This window comes from Eurosta solidaginis, chromosome 3 (genome assembly GCF_040869045.1).
Source record: "Eurosta solidaginis isolate ZX-2024a chromosome 3, ASM4086904v1, whole genome shotgun sequence".
In the NCBI taxonomy this organism is placed as follows: Eukaryota; Metazoa; Arthropoda; class Insecta; order Diptera; family Tephritidae; genus Eurosta; species Eurosta solidaginis.
In genome coordinates, this window is record NC_090321.1 from 22259062 (window position 1) to 22273847 (window position 14786).

Consider the following 14786-nt stretch of genomic DNA (forward strand, 5'->3'; position numbering starts at 1 on the left):
TCATTAGAACGATCAGGATCGTACTCTGAGAGTTGACAGCACTCAACCGATATGTACACATGTTAGAGTGCCTGTTATTTTCAACCTTTTTTCCCGAGTCGGTCCGTATCATTTTACTATAAAAGTAAAAACAAATTATCAAACTCATAAATATATGAAACTACTTTTACATTTAAGTTAAAGCTACTTATGCAAAGAGAACATTTTTTTCTCCACCTTTTATAGCTTGAGCAAATTTTTGGTTTGAAGTGCCTAATTAAGATTTCAATGGCTTTAATGATGAAAAATACAAATATTTATACAGCTTTTTAAAATGACATTTCTGTACAAATTTCTTATTATATTAGCTTTATATTTTTATGAAAAGAAAAAAGAATAAACTTAATTAGTTTTGTTTGTTTCCAAACTGCTATTATGTTTGCACGCTTTTAAACCTGCATAAAAAGAAACATGAGCAGCAGACAGTGCGATTATTACCAGCGTTCCATTGAGCCATCGAGCTCTGAATCACGATCAAATCTCATTAGCACGATCAGGATCGTACTCTGAGAGTTGACAGCACTCAACCGATATGTACACATGTTAGAGTGCCTGTTATTTTCAACCTTTTTTCCCGAGTCGCTCCGTATCATTTTACTATAAAAGTAAAAACAAATTATCAAACTCATATATATATAAATACTTCTACATCTAAGTTAAAGCTACTTATACAAAGAGAACATTTTTTTCTCCACCTTTTATAGCTTGAGCAAATTTTTGGTTTGAAGTGCCTAATTAAGATTTCAATGGCTTTAATGATGAAAAATACAAATATTTATACAGCTTTTTAAAATGACATTTCTGTACAAATTTCTTATTATATTAGCTTTATATTTTTATGAAAAAAAAAAAAAAAACTTAATTAGTTTTGTTTGTTTCCAAACTGCTATTATGTTTGCACGCTTTTAAACCTGCATAAAAAGTATTGAATTGATTTCTTTCAACTGAACTTTACAAATTATTTCACAATGCACACTTGACAACATAAAACATAAAAGTCATTTGAATATTAATATTTCCTAGAGTTGTAAATTCCACGTATTGATATCTGCAAGGTATTAATATAAGTAAATTCCAAGTGCTCATATCCGCAAAGTATATAAGCAAAGTTGATTTTATCAACACAGATCGCATTGGAAATTACTATTTTTCTACACCCTTTCTCAATGAGAATCTGTTTACATTATAAATAAGTTATAATTAAGATAACTTCATTAATTTCACAAAATGCGAATGCTTTGCTTTCGTAACATTCTTAGTTAAAACATCTGCTATCATATTTTCAGTTGAAACATATTTTAGTTCTACATCACCAGTTTGGATAACCTCAAGAACGAAATGGTACCTGATGTCAATGTGTTTTGATCTGGAATGGTAAACAGAATTTTTCGCCAGATTTTGTGCACTCAGATTATCACAATATAATACGGTGGGTGTATTTGCTTTACCACAACCAATCTCAATAATTAAACGTCTCAAATGTAACGGTTCTTTGGCTGCAGACGACAATGCCATATACTCTGCTTCTGTGCTGATTAAAGCCACACATCTCTGTTTCTTCGACTTCCATGAAATGGGTCCACCAGCTAAGAAAAATACATACCCGGTGTACGATCTGCGGTTGCTCTTAACACCACCCCAATCTGCGTCTACGAAACCTTCAAGTGCCTGCCCACATGAAGAATAGTTTAACTTAAGATCTTTTGCAGCTGCTAGGTAGCGTATTACATGTTTTATGCCTCTTACATTTTCACTATGGGGATTGTTATTTCTTTGTGCCAATTTTACAACCGAATGATAGATATCTGGTCTCGAAGTCAAAGCTAGCCACATTATCGCACCAATTGTTGACTGATATATGGTTAAACCTTCAATTACGCATTCTTCGTTATCACACGCTACTTGAAAACCTGTATCTAATGGCATAGCTGCAACTCTACACTCTTGCATACTGTGAGTTTGTAACATATTATTGATATAAAGTGACTAATTCATTGATATGTCACCTAGTTCACCGTCCCGTTGACTCTGTATACCCAAAAACATCTTCAATTGGCCCTTATCGAAAAGCCTTCAAACTTCGTCAAAATCATCGTTTTTATTTTCATCAAATCTGTTTCGCTCTGGCATGCTATTAGTAAATCAACCACATAGATTAATACTAAACAAAGACTACCTTTTATATTCTGTTTATACAAGCGTGGCTCATTCTTGCACTGAGTAAATACCATTTCACATAGCGCTGCGTTTAATTTTAAGTTCCACTCTCTCCCCGCTTGCTTTAAACCATAAATTGCTTTGTTGAGCCTCAAAACGTTTTCGCTACTGTCTTTACACCCCTCTGGCTGCCTCCTATAGACAACATCATCCAACTCGCTATTGAGATAGGCCGTACAAACATCCATTTGGTGTCAGTATAGCTTCAGCTCAACAGACAAAGCAAGCAATAAACGTATCGTTTTATACCGGCACACTGGTGAAAACGTCTCACAGTATTTTTCGCCAAAATTTTGTGAGCACCCTTTGTCTACCAAACGAGCTTTATAACGTACCATTACACCATTTTCATCTTTTGTGGTTGTATATACCCACTTGCATGCAACTACTTGCTGTCCCTGGGGTAAGTCTGTCAGCGTCCACGTACACTTCGCAATCAGTGCCTCATATTCATTGTCCATGGCTGCCTGCTTATGCTGAATGCTTATTGGTAGCTGCTTCCTTAAATGTAAGTGGCAGCGGAATCTCCTCAGCTTGTACTGAATTTATGATATTATAACTCTTCTTCGGACGTCCTCTGATGCCTGTCCGAATCAGTCTCGGTCTGTCTGGCCCGATTTTTAAATCTTGTGTGTATTCGAAATCTGGTTCGTCTCCACTCGCGAAATCATCACTTTCCATATCGTCTCCACTGCTCATTTCTTCAAACTGGATGGCGTCAACTTTACATGGAGACTGCTTGACTCTTTCATGACTTGACACGTTATCTGGCGAACTTCTTAATGGTAGATCAAACAATGTTTGGACATCATTCCGATCAAAATCTGAAGGTTCATCAAAAAAACATCACGTTTTTCTACAATTTGACGTTTTTCATTATCGTAACGTCGGTATGCTTTTGACACTAATGAGTATCCTACAAGGCGATACTCCTTCCCTTTCGGCTGCAATTTGCTATGACGTGTCTTATCTTACTGGCATATGCTGATGACATTGATATCATCGGCCTAAACACCCGCGCTGTCAGTTCTGCTTACTCCAAACTGGAAAAAGAAGCGATAAAGATGGGTTTGATGGTGAATGAGTACAAAACGAAGTACCTGCTGTCATCGAGCAAAGAGTCGGCGCATATGCGCCTTGGCAACCACGCTACTGCTGGCAGCCATAATTTCGAAATAGTAAAAGACTTCGTTTATTTGGGAACCAGCATCAACACTAGCAACAACATCACCACTGAAATCCAGCGAAGAATCAGTCTTGCCAATAAATGCTACTTTGGGCTAGGTGTAAAATATGAACGTTGCATTTCCCACAGAAGTCACACCTCAACACAGGTGTGTAGGTACATATTTTGTATCAAGTTGTATGTAGGTATGTAAGTATGTATGCTTAAGGTAAATATGTATGTAAGTATGTATGCTTAAATGTGAATATGTATGTAAGAATATGTTAGAATGATTTTGTATAAATAAGCTGACAACATTTGAATAAAAGAGCAATTAAGGATTGAGCTTTGATCACTTTCAAACCTTTTACATGGCGATCCTGCCTATGATTCTTCTGGCTGATTTTTATACTCAGTTGAGCAGAGCTCACAGAGTATATTAACTTTGATTGGATAACGGTTGGTTGTACAGGTATAAAGGAATCGAGATAGATATAGACTTCCATATATCAAAATCATCAGGATCGAAAAAAAATTTGATTGAGACATGTCCGTCCGTCCGTCCATCCGTCTGTACGATAACTTGAGTAAATTTTGAGGTATCTTACTGAAATTTGGTATGTAGGTTCCTGAGCACTCATCTCAGATCGCTGTTTAAAATGAACGATATCGGACTATAACCACGCCCACTTTTTCGATATCGAAAATTTCGAAAAACTGAAAAAGTGCGATAATTCATTACCAAAGACGGATAAAGCAATGAAACTTGGTAGGTGAGTTGAACTTATGACGGAGAATAGGAAATTAGTAAAATTTTGGACAATGGGCGTGGCACCGCTCACTTTTAAAAGAACGTAATTTAAAAGTTTTGCAAGCTGTAATTTCGCAGTCGTTGGAGATATCATGATGAAATTTGGCAGGAACGTTACTCCTATTACTATATGTATGCCTAAAATTTGCAAAATTAGAAAACGAACACGCCCACTTTAAAAAAAAAAAATATTTAAGTCAAATTTTAACAAAAAATTTAATATCTTTACAGTATATGAGTAAATTAATTCAAGATTTAACTCCAGTAATGATATGGTGCAACAAATTACAAAAATAAAAGAAAATTTTAAAATGGGCGTGGCTCCGCCCTTTTTCATTTAATTTGTCTAGGATATTTTAATGCCATAAGTCGAACAAACATTTACCAATCCTTGTGAAATTTGGTAAGTGCTTAGATTCTAGGACGATAACTTATTTCTGTGAAAAAGAGCGAAATCGGTTGAAGCCACGCCTAGTTTTTATACACAGTCGACCGTCTGTCCTTCCGCTCGGCCATTAACACGATAACTTGAGCAAATATCGATGTATCTTTACTAAACTCAGTTCTGTACTTATCTGAACTCACTTTGTATTGGTATAAAAATTGTCCGAAATCCGACTATGACCAAGCCCACTTTTTCGATATCGAAAATTACGAAAAATGAAACAAATGCCATAATTCTATACCAAATACGAAAAAAGGGATGAAACATGGTAATTGGATTGGTTTATTGACGTAAAATATAAATTTAGAAAAAAACTTTGTAAAACGGGTGGGACACCTACCATATTACTTACTTACCAGTCGCTCCTTCGCTCCGCCAACCGGCGCCAATTGGTCACACCAAGGGAGTTTAAATCGTTTTCCACCTGGTCCTTCCAACGGAGTGGGGGCCGCCCTCTACCTCTGCTTCCATAGGCGGGTTCCGATAGAAACACTTTCTTGGCCGGAGCATCATCTTTCATTCGCATAACATGGCCTAGCCAGCGCAGCCGCTGCGTTTTAATTCGCTGGACTATGTTGATGTCTGCGTATAGCTCGTACAGCTCATCATTAAATCTTCTTCGGTACTCGCCATCGGCAACGCGTAGAGGTCCATAAATCTTTCGAAGAACTTTTCTCTCGAACACTCCCAAAGCCGCTTCATCTGCTGTTGTCATGGTCCATGCTTCTGCCCCATATAGCAGGATGGGTACGAGAAGTGACTTGTAGAGTATGATTCTCGTTCGCCGAGAGAGGACTTTACTTTTCAATTGCCTACCTAGTCCAAAGTAGCATTTATTGGCAAAGTAGCATATTAAGTAGAAGAAAATTAAAAAAATCTGCAGGGCGAAATAAAAAACCCTTGAAATCTTGGCAGGAATACTGTTCGTGGTATTACATATTTAATAAATAAATTAGCGGTATCCGACAGATGATGTTCTGGGTCACACTGGTCCACATTTTGGTCGATATTTGGAAAACGCCTTCACATATACATCTACACCCACTCCCTTTTAAAACCCTGATTAATAACTTTAATTTCATACCCATATCGCACAAACACATTCTAGAGTCACCCCTGGTCCACCTTTATGGCGATATCTCGAAAAGGCGTCCACCTATAGAACTAAGCCCCACGCCCTTTTAAATACTCATTAACACCTTTCATGTGATACCCATATCGTACAAACAAAATCTAGAGTCACCCCTGGTCCACCTTTATGACGATATCTCGAAAAGGCGTCCACCCATAGAACTAAGGCCGAGTCCCTCTTAAAATACTCATTAGCACCTTTTCTTTGATACCCATATTGTACAAACGCATTCTAGAGTCACCCCTGCTCCACGTTTATGGCGATATCTCGAAAAGGCGACCACCTATACAACTACCACCACTCCCCTTTGAAACCCTCATTAATACCTATAATTTGATACCCATATGTTACAAACATATTCTAGAGTCACCCTGGTCCACCTTTATGGCGATATCTCGAAAAGGTGAACACCCATAGAACTAAGGCCCACTCCCTTTTAAAAAAGACTCCTTAACACCTTTCATTTTATACCCATATTGTACAAACGCATTCTAGAGTCACCCCTGCTCCACCTTTATGGCGATATCTCGAAAAGGCGACCAGCTATACAACTGCCACCACTCGCTTTTGAAACCCTCATTAATACCTTTAATTTGATACCCATATCGTACAAACAAAGTATAGAGTCACCCCTGGTCCACCTTTATGACGATATCTCGAAAAGGCGTCCACCTATAGAACTAAGCCCCACGCCCTTTTAAATACTCATTAACACCTTTCATGTGATACCCATATCGTACCAACAAAGTCTAGAGTCACCCCTGGTCCACCTTTATGACGATATCTCGAAAAGGCGTCCACCCATAGAACTAAGGCCCAGTCCCTTTTAAAATACTCATTAACACCTTTTGTTTGATACCCATGTTGTACAAACGCATTCTAGAGTCACCCCTGCTCCACGTTTATGGCGATATCTCGAAAAGGCGACCACCTATACAACTACCACCACTCCCCTTTGAAACCCTCATTAATACCTATAATTTGATACCCATATGTTACAAACATATTCTAGAGTCACCCTGGTCCACCTTTATGGCGATATCTCGAAAAGGTGAACACCCATAGAACTAAGGCCCACTCCCTTTTAAAAAAGACTCATTAACACCTTTCATTTTATACCCATATTGTACAAACGCATTCTAGAGTCACCCCTGCTCCACCTTTATGGCGATATCTCGATAAGGCGACCACCTATACAACTACCACCACTCCCTTTTGAAACCCTCATTAATACCTTTAATTTGATACCCATATCGTACAAACACATTCTAGAGTCACCCCTGGTCCACTTTTATGGCGATATCTGGAAAAGGCGTCCACCTATAGAACTAAGCCCCACGCCCTTTTAAAATACTCACTAACACCTTTCGCTTGATAGCCATATTGTACAAACGCATTCTAGAGTCACCCCAGGTCAATCGTTATGGCGATATCTCGAAAAGGCGTCCACCTATAGAACTAAGGTCCACTCCCTTTTAAAATACTCATTAACCACTTTCATTTGATACCCATATCGTACAAACAAATTCTAGGATCACTCCTGGTCCACCCTTATGGCGATATCTGGAAAAGGTGTCCACCTATAGAACTAAGCCCACGTCCTTTTAAAATACTCATAAACACCTTTCATTTGATACCCATATCGTACAAACATATTCTAGAGTCAGCCCTGCTCCACCTTTATGACGATATCCCTAAATGGCGTCCACCTATAGAACTATGGCCCACTCCCTCATAAAGTACTCTTTAATATCTTTCATTTGTTACACATGTCATACAAACACATTCCAGGGTTACCCTTGGTTCATTTTCCTACATGGTTATTTTCCTTTATGTTGTCACCATAGCTCTCAACTAAGTATGTAATGTTCGGTTACACCCGAACTTAGCCTTCCTTACTTGTTCAGCCTAATTTCATATACTGGCAAGAACTTTACTGGCTTATTACAGCCTAAGCTTTATAAAAGGAACAAAGAGTGAAGCTATAAAAGAGTTTTTTACTCTGGAAGAAGAAAAGCAATTTGAATAAATTTGGAGCACTCAAAAATGACGCCATTTAGCAATTTTTATGATAATTTACGGGCTTTATAATCGGAATGATGCAGGAGCAGTGGATATGACCAGTAAAAATATTGATATTACCTTGGAAGGAACAAAAGAACCACATTCGGAATAAACAACAAGACGGGCAGCATAATAAGTATAAATATAATCAATATAATTACCTTAATTTTGAAATAGTTTTAACATTTTAGACATAATTTCTAAGCACGAAAAATATTCGGGCAACCTAACGGCTGCCTATTGACAAGCAAAAATTCAAATTTCTGCTGTAAAAACCTTTTTTTTTTTTTGCTAAATTTTGAGATATGTTCCAAGAAGAGGACATACAAAGTCAAAGCTAAGTTGATCAAATTTTTGAAAGATTAGTTAAACTAAATCTGAAGTTCCAAGAAGGTGAAAACAAAACACCTGAAATACCCAAGCAAGGCCCTAAGCCAATAACAATCGAGGAATATAGACAGAAAAATAAGATTCAAAAAATTGAGGAACCTAAATTTCCAAAACCAATAAAATTGAAAAGAAAAATAGGAGGAAAGCAATTTGCCATTCGAAAAACAATAGCCAAGATTTATGAAAAAATAAATTTAAGCACAAATCAGGCAGAAAAAATTAAACTAAAACAAGAAATCAAGGAGTTAAGGTAAAATGTTTATCAAAATAAAAACCAAACCCAGCAATGTAAACATTAGGGTGTTGAAAAAAAATAAATAAAAATAAAATACAATTTTGTACAACTATTGATTTTAGAATCATCAAGATCAAGAAAAATTAAAGGTTATGTAAAAGGCCCACTTGTGGACCTCAAAAATAAAATTAAAATTGTAGATGAGAAAAAAACTCTAGTATGGTTAAAAAAATGGTGGAAACTTATTGATATGCCTGGGGAACCAACAATATGGAATGTAAGAAACCCACCAGCAACAACACCCTAAGAATTATATAGGTACGAAGTCAAATTTATGGGAAGAACAGATTAATATATTGAAAAAAAAGAAACATTTTTTTACTAAAAGAAAAAAAAAAAAAACAAAAAAAAATTTTTTTTTGTCTTCATATTTTTTTACGATGGGAAGCCAAAAATCAAAAATAGAAAAACCAACGGCAAAAGTTGTAAACTCAGTCCAAGTATTAGGATCATACTGAGGCACTAGATACTATCAGAATCATGCTTCTAATAATCTGCGTAGTCAGTTGCATCAGTTTGTTTCTGAAACTCTACTCAACCCATAATAAATTCCTAAAAAAGCGATATACCAGCCGCACAGATGGTTTAGATAGGGTTTAACTAAATTTTAACTACCATCCCCAATGGGCAAATGGGAAGATATCGTTAAACTACTTATAGAAGAAAAAACGATAGGAGAAAAATCTTACAAATGTATTTATAAAAATACAAAAGTAAAGGCAGAAACAGTAGTAAAGCATCTTAAAATAATAGTTGAATTATTTAACAAAGTAGGAAAAACACTTCAACAGTTGAATGGTAAACTAGACGGCAATCGAAAGAACCAAGCATATCAAATTTTTTCAATATGACAGTTTATATGAAGTATATAATATATATACCACCGATCTCTATGATTTTTTCAGACAACAATATATGCTATATACGAAAGCATTTTGTGAAATTTGAAACTTCTAACTGTTAAAACGGGGCAGAAATTGGACAAAGTTTATTATCTGAACAATCGGTTGTATGAGATATATACTATTTATACCACCGATCTCAATGATTTTTTCAGACATCAATATATGCTATACACGTAAGCAGTTGGTGAAATTTGAAGCTTCTAGCTGTTAAAATGGGGTAGAAATTGCGAAAAGTTTCTTATCTGAACAATCGGTTGTATAAGATATATACTATATATACAACCGATCTCTATGATTTTTTCAGACAACAATATATGCTATATACGTAAGCAATCAGTGAAATTTGAAGCTTATAGCTGTTAAAATGGGGTAGAAATTGCGAAAAGTTTCTTATCTGAACAATCGGTTGTATGAGATATATACTATATATACAACCGATCTCTATGATTTTTTCAGACAACAATATATGCTATATACGTAAGCAATCGGGAAATTTGAAGCTTATAGCTGTTAAAATGGGGTAGAAATTGCGAAAAGTTTCTTATCTGAACAATCGGTTGTATGAGATATATACTATATATACAACCGATCTCTATGATTTTTTCAGACAACAATATATACTATATAAGTAAATATTCGGTGAAATTTGAAGCTTCTAGCTGTTAAAATTGGGCTAAAATTTGCGAAAATATATATATATATACTATATATATATACTATATATACCACCATATATATACTATATATACCACCGATCTTTATGATTTTTTCAGACAACAATATATGCTATATACGTAAGCATTCGCTGAAATTTGAAGCCTCTAGCTCTTAAAATAGGGCAGTAATTACGAAAAGTTCCTTATCTGAACAATCGGTTGTGGGGGATATATACTATATATACGACCGATCTCATACATTTTTTCAGGCAACAATATGTGCAATATGCGAAAGTATATGGTGAAGTTTGAAGCTTCAATCTGTTAAATTGGGTAAGATATTACAAAAATCCTCTTTTTCTGAAAAATCGGTTGTATGGAGGATATATGCTATAGTGGTCCGATCCGGTCGGTTCCGACAAATGTCTAATCGGACACCCAAATATACCTGCTCACCAAATTTTATCAAGATATCTCAAAAATTGAGGGACTAGTTTGCATACAAACAGACAGACGGACAGACGGACAGACGGACATGGCTAAATCAACTCAGCTCTTCAACCTGATTATTTCGGTATACTTAATGGTGGGTCTATCTATTTTCCTTTAAGGACTTACAATTTTCGGTTTCGTGACGAAATTAATATACCATTTCATTTTCATGAAAGGTATAAAAAGGGGCGGATTGACAGTAATGTCACGATAAATAATTCTCAAAAAACAGATCTAAGAGGAATTGGTCAAGGAATAACAAGCACTACTGGCACGGTTAAAGCAGATTTAAAAGATGATTAATTAGACACAAATTTCACGTAGTAGAATACACTTTCCCAATCCCATGTGATGGAATATTAGGACTAGATTTCATTAAAAAATATAATTGCATTTTGGATTATCAAACAAAAGGTGACACTCTAATACTGAGACCATATGACTACCCAGAAAACATAATAATTCAGATGACTAACAAACCAACAATCAATAGTATTTCAATTCCCGCACGATCAGAAGTAGTTCGACAAATTCACATAGAAAATAAGAATTCAGATTTATTAATCCCACAACAAGAATTGTCTGAAGGTATTTTTATTGCAAACACACTTCACAACAAACATTTGTTAGAATTATAAATACAACAAATAAAAATGCAACACTGCAAGATTTTAATATACGTACAGAAAACTTGAATGATTATACAATAATTGAAAATAAAAAAACTCGAAAATGAGGCCAACAATAAGGAAAAATTAGAAAGATAAGAAAAAAATGTTCCAAAATTTGCAAAGAAATCACTTAATGCATTATGTGCAGAATTCATTGACATTTTTTCATTGGAAACAGAACCAATTACTACTAATAATTTTTACAAACAAAAACTTCATATGAAAGACAACAACCCAGTCTAAGTAAAAAATTATAGAATACCAGAAGCTCTTAAGGGTGAAATTAATAAACAATTAAACAAATTAGTTAAAGATGACATAATAGAACCTTCAATTTCAGAATTCAATAGTCCAATTTTATTAGTACCGAAAAAATCACTACCGAATAACCAAGGAAAAAGATGGAGAATGGTTGTAGATTACAGACAGGTAAATAAAAAATTAACCGCAGTTAAAGATAAGAATTGATGACATACTAGATCATTTAGGAAGAGCTACATATTTTTCATGCTTAGAAGCTCTTAAGGGTGAAATTAATAAACAAGTAAACAAATTGACATAATAGAACCTTCAATTTCAGAATTCAATATTCCAATTTTATTAGTACCGAAAAAATCACTACCGAATAACCAAGGCAAAAGATGGAGAATGGTTGTAGATTACAGACAGGTAAATAAAAAATTAACCGCAGATAAAGATAAGAATTGATGACATACTAGATCAATTAGGAAGAGCTACATATTTTTCATGCTTAGATTTAATGTCTGGATTTCACCAGATTGAACTCAGCGAAGAGTCAAGAGATGTGACATCCTTTACAGCGGATAATGGTACTTATCGTTTTAAAAGACTACCGTATGGCCTTAAAGTAGCACCGAACTCATTCCAAAGAATGATGACATTGGCATTTGCAGGCTTAAATCCTTCACAAGCATTCCTATACATGGACGATTTAGTCGTATTAGGATGCTCCGAAAATCATATGATTAAAAATTTACGAGATGTGTTCGCAACTTGTAGAAAATATAATTTAAAATTACATCCGGATAAATGCTTATTTTTCAACCAAGAAGTAACTTACCTTGGTCATAAATGCACAAGCAAAGGAATTTTGCCAGACCCCAACAAATTCGAAATTGTTAAAAATTTCCCAACACCTAAAAATGCGGATGAGGCGAAAAGATTCGTCGCATTTTGCAATTATGACAGAAGATGTATCCCAAATTTTGCAGAATATTCTAGAATAATAACAAGACTTTGCAAGAAAAATGTAGTTTTCGACTGGATAGAGGATTGCAAAAAATCCTTTGACTATTTGAAAGCTGCGTTAATAAGCCCTAATATCCTACAATATCCCGATTTCAATAAACAATTTTGTATAACAACTGACGCAAGTGGATATGCTTGCGGAGCAGTATTAAGCGAAGAGTATGAAGGAAAATAATTAACAATTGCCTATGCATCAAGATCATTTACTAAAGGAGAAATTAATAAAGCAACAATTGAGAAAGAATTAGCAGGCAGGATCGCCATGTAAAAAGTTTGAAATAAAATAGACTGCGTTGTGAGTGATCAAAGCTCAATGTTTAATTGCTCTTTTATTCAAATGTTTTCAGTTTATTTATACAAAATTATTCTAACATATTCTTACATACATATTTACATTTAAGCATACATACTTACATACATATTTACCCTAAGCTTACATACTTACATACCTACATACAACTTGATACAAAATATGTACCTACACACCTGTGTTGAGTTGTGACTTCTGTGGGAAATGCAACGTTCGCAAATTTGCTTGAATGCAAATTTGTTTGGTTGTGTGTTGTACACACACCTGTACTAAATCGGTTGAATGGATATGTCAGCAAGAATTGAAAATGCTTTTTTATGTGTTGATGAACATTTAGACTATTTTTGTTACAGGGTAGCTGATTTAAATATTTAGCTTTAAATTGTTGGCTGTTTACACTACATAGGTAGGCAATTGAAAAGTAAAGTCCTCTCTCGGCGAACGAAAATCATACTCTACAAGTCACTTATCGTACCCGTCCTGCTATATGTGGCAGAAGCATGGACCATGACAACAGCAGATGAAGCGGCTTTGGGAGTGTTTGAGAGAAAAGTTCTTCGAAATATTTATGGACCTCTACGCGTTGGCGATGGCGAGTACCGAAGAAGATTTAATGATGAGCTGTACGAGCTATACGCAGACATCAACATAGTCCAGCGAATTAAAATGCAGCAGCTGCGCTGGCTAGGCCATGTTATGCGAATGAAAAATGATGCTCCGGCCAGGAATGTGTTTCTATCGGAACCTGTCTATGGAAGCAGAGGTAGAGGGCGGCCCCCACTCCGTTGGAAGGACCAGGTGGAAAACGATTTAAACTCCCTTGGTGTGACCAATTGGCGCCGGTTGGCGGAGCGAAGGAGCGACTGGCGCGCCTTGTTGGACGGCCATAACCGTTTAGACGGTTAAGCGCCAATTAAGTAAGTAAGTGTCTTATCTAAACCTACAGCTACGGACCCAAATGTACGCATATTTTTTACATTGGGTTTTCTTCCGCTCCACGCCTCGAATGGAGTCATACCAGTTAGTGCTGATTTTGGCGATCTGTTCCGTATATAACACGCTGTTTGCAGTGCCTCAGCCCAGAAAAACTCTGGCATATTAGAATGTGCAAGCAAACTTCTTGCCATTTCAACGAGAGTGCGGTTCGCCATTTCTGCAACACCATTCTGCTGTGGACTATATGGAACAGGCAGTTGCCGCACTATACCATGCTGTTTTAGGAAACCATCGAAACGTTTATTGATATACTCTCGGCCGTTATCACTACGGATTGCTTTGATTTTTCGTCCAGTCTGACGCTCTGCCATATTCTTAAATTCTATAAATTTTTCGAAAACCTCATCCTTTGACTTCAGAAAATATGTAAATATGCGCCTAGACATGTCACCAATAAAAGTTAAAAAATAAGCTGACCCACCAAGGGAACGCTTCTCAAAAGGGTTACATACATCAGTATGTATTAAATCGAGCAATACCTTTGAAAGATTTTCTGACGCAGCTGGAAATGGGTCTGTATGTATCTTACACTTCATACACGTTCTGCACTGCGAACTGTCAAGAAAATCGGCATTTTCTATGCCGAGCACCATCTTATTTTTTATGAGATTTTTCAAACTACCATAATGCAAATGGCCATATCCATTATACCATACTACTCCACTGCCCTGCGTTAAACCATAGCATACATTATTTTTGCTTTCAAAGATAAATAGTTTTTCTTCGCTTTGTTGGCTTATAATAGCGTATTTGTTGTTGAAACTCACTGTACAACCACTCTCAACTGCTCGACTTACCGAAATAAAGTTCCCCCTCATTTACGGGACTAACTTTAGTTCACATGAATCTGTTTGTAGTACGACATCACCTCTGCCTACTGCAGGTATTGCCTTATTATCAGCCAACACTACGTCTTCTTCCTGAGAGCA